Source organism: Rutidosis leptorrhynchoides, chromosome 3 (assembly GCF_046630445.1).
Source record: "Rutidosis leptorrhynchoides isolate AG116_Rl617_1_P2 chromosome 3, CSIRO_AGI_Rlap_v1, whole genome shotgun sequence".
NCBI classification, from domain to species: Eukaryota; Viridiplantae; Streptophyta; class Magnoliopsida; order Asterales; family Asteraceae; genus Rutidosis; species Rutidosis leptorrhynchoides.
In genome coordinates, this window is record NC_092335.1 from 262,561,580 (window position 1) to 262,571,584 (window position 10,005).

A 10,005-nucleotide genomic window follows, 5' to 3' on the forward strand; every position below is an offset into this window, starting at 1 on the left:
TTATTATTATTATTATTATTATTATTATTATTATTATTATTATTATTATTATTATTATTATTATTATTATTATTATTATTATTATTATTATAATTAAACATTATTAGTACTAATATTACTAACAATATACTTATTAGTATTATCCTTAATATTAATATGATTATCATTATCATTATTAGTGTGATTATTTTTAAAATTATTATCATTATTATCATTAGTAGTAAATTATTACTATAGTTATTAATATTATTATCAGTATTACTATTATTATAATAATTATTACTAAAAGCATCACTATTTTTAAATTTATCTTTTTATTAAAGTTAGTATTATTTTTATCATTATTATTATATTAATTAATATTACTAACTATAACTTTAGTTTTAAATATATTTCGTATATAAAATATAACTGTATTTTATGATCTTAAACTAAGAAGATAGATATTATAAATTAGATACAAAATTTAAATATATAGAAATATATATAATAAGTATACTACTTTTACTAATAAAATACTTTTTGTTCATTTACGTTTAATATAACACGAATTTATTATAAATATTATCATATTAAAAATTATTAGTATTTAAAAATATTAATGCTAAGTACTTATCCAAAATATATTAATAAAGTATATAATAGATTATTATGATAATTTAATAGAATATATATATAAAATAAATACACATAAGTAATTATTAATATCAAATTTAACATCACAAGTATATTACTAAAATCAAAATCAAATTATATATTTATTTGAATATTATTATATGTGTTAATATACATACATGATATAGGTTCGTGAATCCGAGGCTAACCCTGCATTTGTTCAATATCGTAATATGTATTTTTACTACAAAATACAGTATGGTGAGCTTCTTTACTCCCTTTTTAAATGCTTTTGCAATATATATTTTTGGGACTGAGAATACATGCGCTGCTTTTATAACTGTTTTACGGAATAGACACAAGTACTTAAAATTACATTCTATGGTTGGATTATTAAACCGAATATCACCCTATTTAGTCTGGCAATCTAAGAATTAGGGAACAGATACCCTAATTGACGCGAATCCTAAAGATAGATCTATCGGGCCCAACAAGCCCCATCCAAAGTACCGGATGCTTTAGTATTTCGAAATTTATATCATGTACGAAGGAGGATCCCGGAATGATGGGGATATTCTATATGCATATTGTTAAGGTCGGTTACCAGGTGTTCAATCCATATGAATGATATTTTTGTCTCTATGCATGGGACGTATGTTTATGAGAATTGGAAATATGAAATCTTGTGGTCTATTAAAATTACGAAATGATAATTTATGTTAAACTAATGAACTCACCAACCTTTTGGTTGACACTTGAAAGCATGTTTATTCTCAGGTACGAAAGAAATCTTCCGCTGTGCATTTGCTCATCTTAGAGATATTACTTGGAGTCATTCATGACATATTTTAAAAGACGTTGCATTCGAGTCATTGAGTTCATCAAGATTATTATTAAGTCAATTATCGTTAGATATATTATAAAATGGTATGCATGCCGTCAACTTTCGATGTAATGAAAGATTGTCTTTTCAAAAATGAATGCAATGTTTGTAAAATGTATCATATAGAGGTCAAGTACCTCGCGATGTAATCAACTGTTGGAAATCGTTTATAATCGATATGGACTTCGTCCGGATGGATTAGGACGGGTCCTTTCAGTTGGTATCAGAGCGGTGGTCTTAGTGAACTGGGTCTTGCATTAGTGTGTCTAACTGATAGTCGTTAGGATGCATTAGTGAGTCTGGACTTCGACCGTGTCTGCATGTCAAAAGTTTTGGTTATCATTTTTGTCGAAAATCATATGCTTATCATCCTTAGGAAATTACATGCTCATTATTCTTAGTTTAGACACTTTTCACTGCATTGACTACATGAATAGTGTATAGACAAAAATTCATATCTTAGCGTATCTGACAATTCATATCTTAGCGTATCTGTTACTGTAGACCTTGCCTGATATCTCACGTAAATTTCTCCTTAATTTAAGGGATCCTGGTACTATATATCTATGTAAATTATGCATTGAGAACACCATCCAACTATCAATTACTGTCACTAAACTTTTCATATCAAAAATATCGACCAAGTTCCTCTGACTCCGAAGACAACGTGACAGGAGCACACCAATCAATCAACTATTGTGATTACTGAGAGAAAATGTGGGTGGGTTTGCGACATACTCACCCTATGGAGAAGGGAAGAAGGTACTCCATATCATGAATCGAATCTACCACCTAACCTTGGAGTACTCGACCCGCTCACCGGTGAACCTGTTCGCAACACCGTTTATACCCTTTTTGCCAGAATTTTTCGTCTTGAGACTACCATTAACGGGACTAGAGAAAATATCCAATCTCTACCTCACACTGATAACCAACCAGGGTTAGTAGAAGAAGTTAAAGAACTCCGAGATCGAGTGTTAACTTTAGAGAGCACGGTACATAATTTGCAAGCATCAGCAGTATCACCAACACCAGTAACATCAACAGCCTCAACACCAGTAGCACTAGTACCACCAACAACAACATCCGCATCACCAGCTTCGACATCTCATTCTGTACCTCGAGTATAATCATCGTTCTACATGACGTTCTACATCATCTATCTTCGTTCGGCATGATGATTATGTAAACTCTAATGTTTTAGAGATTATATATTCTTGTTCAAATGGTAAATCAAACTAGTTTAATATCATATTGATTCATTAAATCCATGATTACATATGAAGAAAATATATATATTTTCATAAAGATTGTAATTAAAAATTCTTTCCTACAAACTGTTAATGGTGAAAATATTTTAATGGGTAGGTAATACCCGAAGAATATTTAGATTTCACATTAATAAGTTACATTGTACATTCTTCGAATCTGATTCAACAGTTATTCACTATCCTATTTACAACCACCAAGATACGTATCTGTTCACCAAAGGATAACTATTTTCATTCAAATTCAATTTCATATTTAGATTTTGACCTATCAGAATCAACAAGTGGCATAATGAAGAAATAATGGACACAATAAAAATTGATTAGAAACAGACTAATTAACAATATTAAATTTTATTAAGAAACCACGCTAACAAAATCCTAGCTAACTGTTAATTCCGTATTACATTTTATTTATCGCAATTTAATTATCACAATTTATTTTATCGCAATATATTCTCACAATTTTATTTATTGTCATTTAATTTCTATTATTTACTTTACTCACTTTATTTATTGTCATTTAATTTCTGTTATTTAATTTACGCACTTTAAATATCGGGACACGTATACAAGGTTTTGACATATCATATCGACACATCTATATATATTATTTGGAATCACCATAGACACTCTATATGCAGTAATGATCGAGTTCTCTATACAGGGTTGAGGTTGATTCTATTATATACTTTGAGTTGTGATCGAGTCTGAGACATGTACACGGGTCACGATATGTATTAATTAATTCAAATATTATATATTAAACTATATATGAATTATTGGACTATTATTAGTGGACTATCGACTGTGGACTAATAGCATTGGACAATTAAAATGAATTAAAATATTGATTATAACATATGAAACTAAATAATTCTTTAAGTTTACCACTTGATTTCGTCTTAAACCTCATTTGTATCTTCATGATTACACTCTGCGTTCAAACCTTTCATGATTCTTGAAAACACCTCAATCGATAGGATGAATCAACCGCACTTCATCTACGGAAGGAAAGATTTATGCATATAGTTATGCACCTGAGAAACTCTCGGCAATTGAGTAAAAGTTCAACACGTAGCCGCGTTAGATCCTTTGGCATTTATTAACAAAAAATAACTTTGCGATCCCTTTTCAAAATTAGCCAATTTTGTCACAGCTCCAACAAGTCAACTTTGACTTTTCGTACGAAACAACCTTATTATAACTTTTATATATATGCATGCTCTTTTATTGTTACCAGGTAACCTTTCATATTCCATCATATTACCATCAGCGCTTAATCATCTAAAAACACAATTCTCCTGAAACCACCTCGGATTAATAACCGATGATTCAGATATCATAGCATTAAATGCAGAGGAAATAGAAAAATGGTAGATGGTCTAAACGGGCAAAAGTTTGATGATAAAGAAAGGAGTGTTAGGAACGCTCGATAGAAAATTGGGTATTGAAAAACAGATTGAGTTACCCATGAAGGAGACCAAGGACAAATACAAGGACCAAATCCTATATTCAAAGGATTCAGATAATTCTGGATCCGTTGAAATCTTTAGAGAATATCTTGCTCCGAAGTCATGTTAAAATCTTACGGAAAATCTTTCTCCATCAACCGTCGAACTTAGAAATTCCAAAATATCATCATCAATATCTTCGATATTTCTGAGGATATTTTCATAAATATTCTCGTCTGAAATTATATACCTCTTCGTGCTTCCTGTGTATCAATATATTGGAAACATTCAATAGAAAATATAGTACCAAAAAGCAGATTATGCGAAACTATGAAGAAAGCCATGGACAAATCACAAAGAATAAGTTTGATTTCAAAGAATCCAAATAATTCAATTTCCGCTAAAGTCTATAGTGAATAACTTGCTCCTTACTCTAAACCCTTGCAGACAATAGTTTCTATCATTATATGATCTTAGATATTCTGAGATATTATCGTACCTTTCATTATAAATATCCTCCATATTTTTGGAGATATTTTTATAACTATTCTTATCTGAAATCATTAATCTTTTTATGCTATCAGTATTACATCATATAGAAACTGTTTGTTTCTATATTCTGTAAACTTTTGAGCTTAAAGTATGAATGTTTTTGAAGTAATGTTGGGAACTGATGCATGAGTTAGTATAATATAATGACACTTGATCAACGTGATTATATTACAGTAAGTCATGCCGAGTTTCTAATGGAATGTGATGATTCACAGATCATAACGTCATCATGTGCCATGTTACACGATTCGTTCATTCTACTTCACCTCCAAACAAATCAAGAAAATATATTCTTGATAGTTCTATTCTCAGTGATTCTGGTAATTTGGCAAATCAAATCGTGCCATTACGATTCCCTTCTTAGAACATTAACAATGTTCATTCTGAAGTTTTTATCTGCGAATTCTGAACCATTACAAGCGGTGTTTAATCGCAAGAAGAAAAAACGAAGGGACAAAGCTCCAAGATATAAGAGAAAATATAAAGCCCAATAACAACACGGAGGTCACAAACCATGGATATTAATATGAATAGCAATATAAAGACATGGTAGAGTTAAGAATAGTATCACCCCAAGGTAATAGTAGAAGTAACCAGATTCTTCTGGTGGAAGATTAAAAAGAAGAATGATAGAAATGATAATTAAGAAAATATCAAGGAGTAGAACTGGATGAAGCATTTTCCCAACCTTTTAAAAGTAAGAATTAAGAATGAAAGTATAGGAATGATGAAAATAAGGGAACAGAAGAAGTTCATTTATAGTGAAGATACCAGACAAAGCAATCGATACAGATCATCGTATTCAATTATAGAGATCTTAATTTCTTTACTCACCGAAGAATCAGATCTTATAGATTTCCAAGATTTTATTTTACATCCCTTGAATTCCGGAATTCAACCAAGACAACGTCAAAATATAAGACGTACCTAATTTTCTAAATTCAACCGTGACTACGTCACCGACTAAGACGAACTTACAATTACTCATTTCATTCCTTTGTGATAGCTTCATTCGTATTCTTCGAATAATCGAATTAATTTATCCTTATTACTCAATAGTGATAAAACTTTAATTTCTAGCTCATATGCGTCATGAAAATATTTTTATTATTAACCATGACCACCTCACCCAAATTTCGGGACGAAATTTCTTTAACGGGTAGGTACTGTGACGACCCGGGAATTTCCGACTAAATTTAAACTTAATCTTTATATGATTTCGACACGATAAGCAAAGTCTGTATAGTTGAGTCTCAAAATTTTGAACTGTTTTTCATTAATTCAATTACCATTTGACTATTCTCAACAATTCACGAACAACCTAAATAGATATGTGTATATAGATATATGTGTATATAAATATATCTGTATATATATATATTATAACTTGATAAATTGAAATACATAAATATTTATTTGCTAGAATCAAAGACGTAAAATAATTCATGATATACAATAAAACCTGGTATTTAAAAATATAATTATAAATATATATAATATAGTACCTAAGAATATATATATAAATATATATCTTAAAAATTTTGAATAACATTATTTAAAGATACCCATTTTATTTTCTTAACAAAGTTAATAACAACTATTTAAATATTAATAGTAATAGGTTAATATATATAATTATTGTAATAAATAAGTTATAAATATTACATATATATAAATTTATAATATTTCATTTTATGTGAGTATTTATATGTTAATATTAAATTGTTATATTAATATTATAAGTATTATTATCATTATTATTAATTAATTAATATTATTGTATTATATATAACATATAGACAGAGATGTATAACAGAATGTCACAATCTTCTTTATTCATTTTGTTTTGTTCTTCCCGTGACCTTTGCATCTTCTCACCTTCACATCTGATTAATTATAATTGATACATCAATCATGAGATTACTATTATACTTTTGACTTCAATGCACTAACAACTAATAAACACGTTAGAATCCTTCATGATTATTAAATATCAATATGAAATTATTTCTAATTATACTTTGTCTGCATACATCCATCTATTCTATCTATCTATTTACTCAATCCTAACTATATATATATATATATATATATATATATATATATATATATATATATATATATATATATATATATATATACATGTACGATTTCTATATCTAAACCATGAATTATCTTAATCATCGATAATCACCATATTTGAACATCCTTCACCGCAACCATAATCCGCCACTACTACCTTTCATACCATCATTCAATTAAACTCACTTCACCCTTTCTTTGTCCCGTCTTAAATATAAAACGCTTCTTTTTCCCCGGCCAAGTGATTAACCGCCGGCATCCTCCACCACTCGTCACCCATTTAACCACCACCACATCACCGCCCGTCACAACCACGAACCACCATTCTCCTCTCTCTAACCATTTTTTCTTTCTCTATACTTATCACTTCTCTCTCTCCTTCTTTTCTGTTTTTCATCTTTGTAAACCTCAATCATCAACTAGTCATGAAAACCAACCAAAACGCCACCAATACTTTCGATTTACAACGGTTATAATAACTATTTTGCAGCAGCTATTCTTTCTGTGTCTGACCAAAACTCCATCGCCACCACCAGGAACAACCCAATTCGAACACCATACAACGTGAACAGGTTGCTACGCTGTATATATATATTTTCTTTTAGCTTCTCCGATTCCAACAGAAACATGGATGATATTGATGAAGATAGGATGATGATGGTTTCATGGTGATAACCTAATAATGATGTATGATGAAACACGATTACAAATGATGATGATTATACAATGATACAGTAAACATGGGTAAGACGTTGATATTATTTAAAGTGTTACGTTTTCTGACAATCCCTCAACAAACCACCAATTGACCACTTAAATCATATAAACCCTTTTGGTTTGTGGCCGACAATTTCAAGAGGAGTAAGTGTAAAGTAATTGCATGATTGGAAAATGAAGAATAAAGATGATTTAAAAATGATAAATACATGTTAGATGTAATGATGATTCCATGTTGATAATGTTATGATATTGAATGGAGAATGATTATATGTGCTGTAAAGAAACCGAACCTGAATCATGTCCTCCTAAATCAATACGAAGTGAGTTTTGGTACTCTTGGGCTGCCAATCGTAGTTGCCAAGATTGGGCCGAAATATTTTATTTTGAAGTTGGGCCGAAATCTTTTATCTTGTTGTTGGGCCGACTATGGTTGCTGCTTGCTCGTTTGTTGTTATGTTACCAAAGATCAAACACAACCTTCCATTTGACTTCATTTATACGTTCTATAGTTCAAGATTAGGTAAAACGATGATGATTATGAAACGTTAAAAGGTGATGATAACATAAGAACAATGATGATATCATAATAACGAAAAATGATTATGATAATTGTTAAAAAAATAAATAATGATGGTGATGGTGATGTTATGATCAAGTTGTGATGATGATGGTGATATTATGATCATATTACAGATTCATTGTTAATGAATCAGGAGGTTCAAATGGGTTTTTGGATTTGGGGTTTTAATTTATGAAGAGAAAGAAGAACAGACAGATAGGAGGGTTATATAGTTTTAAATCAAGGATTATTTCAGGAAATTATAAACAGATGAATGGTTAAGGGGGTTGTGGGTTAGACGAGTGGTCTTGGGTTCGAGCCCGAGCTGCGACAACTTTTTAGTAGGAAGCTATTCTTTAAGGTAGTATACTTGTTATTCATATTATTGTTATTGTTATTGTTATTGTTATTGTTATTGTTATTATTATTATTATTATTATTATTATTATTATTATTATTATTATTATTATTATTATTATTATTATTATTATTATTATTATTATTATTATTATTATTATTATAATTAAACATTATTAGTACTAATATTACTAACAATATACTTATTAGTATTATCCTTAATACTAATATGATTATCATTATCATTATTAGTATGATTATATTAAAAATTATTATCATTATTATCATTAGTAGTAAATTATTACTATAGTTATTAATATTATTATCAGTATTACTATTATTATAATAATTATTACTAAAAGCATCACTATTTTTAAATTTATCTTTTTATTAAAGTTAGTATTATTTTTATCATTATTATTATATTAATTAATATTACTAACTATAACTTTAGTTTTAAATATATTTCGTATATAAAATATAACTGTATTTTATGATCTTAAACTAAGAAGATAGATATTATAAATTAGATACAAAATTTAAATATATAGAAATATATATAATAAGTATACTACTTTTACTAATAAAATACTTTTTGTTCATTTACGTTTTAATATAACACGAATTTATTATAAATGTTATCATATTAAAAATTATTAGTATTTAAAAATATTAATGCTAAGTACTTATCCAAAATATATTAATAAAGTATATAATAGATTATTATGATAATTTAATAGAATATATATATATATATATATATATATATATATATATATATATATATATATATATATATATATATATATATATATATATATATAAAATAAATACACATAAGTAATTATTAATATCAAATTTAACATCACAAGTATATTACTAAAATCAAAATCAAATTATATATTTATTTGAATATTATTATATGTGTTAATATACATACATGATATAGGTTCGTGAATCCGAGGCCAACCCTGCATTTGTTCAATATCGTAATATGTATTTTTACTACAAAATACAGTATGGTGAGCTTCTTTACTCCCTTTTTAAATGCTTTTGCAATATATATTTTTGGGACTGAGAATACATGCGCTGCTTTTATAATTGTTTTACGGAATAGACACAAGTACTTAAAATTACATTCTATGGTTGGATTATTAAACCGAATATCGCCCTATTTAGTCTGGTAATCTAAGAATTAGGGAACAGGCACCCTAATTGACGCGAATCCTAAAGATAGATCTATCGGGCCCAACAAGCCCCATCCAAAGTACCGGATGGTTTAGTATTTCGAAATTTATATCATGTCCGAAGGAGGATCCCGGAATGATGGGGATATTCTATATGCATATTGTTAAGGTCGGTTACCAGGTGTTCAATCCATATGAATGATATTTTTGTCTCTATGCATGGGACGTATGTTTATGAGAATTAGAAATATGAAATCTTGTAGTCTATTAAAATTATGAAATGATTATTTATGTTAAACTAATGAACTCACCAACCTTTTGGTTGACA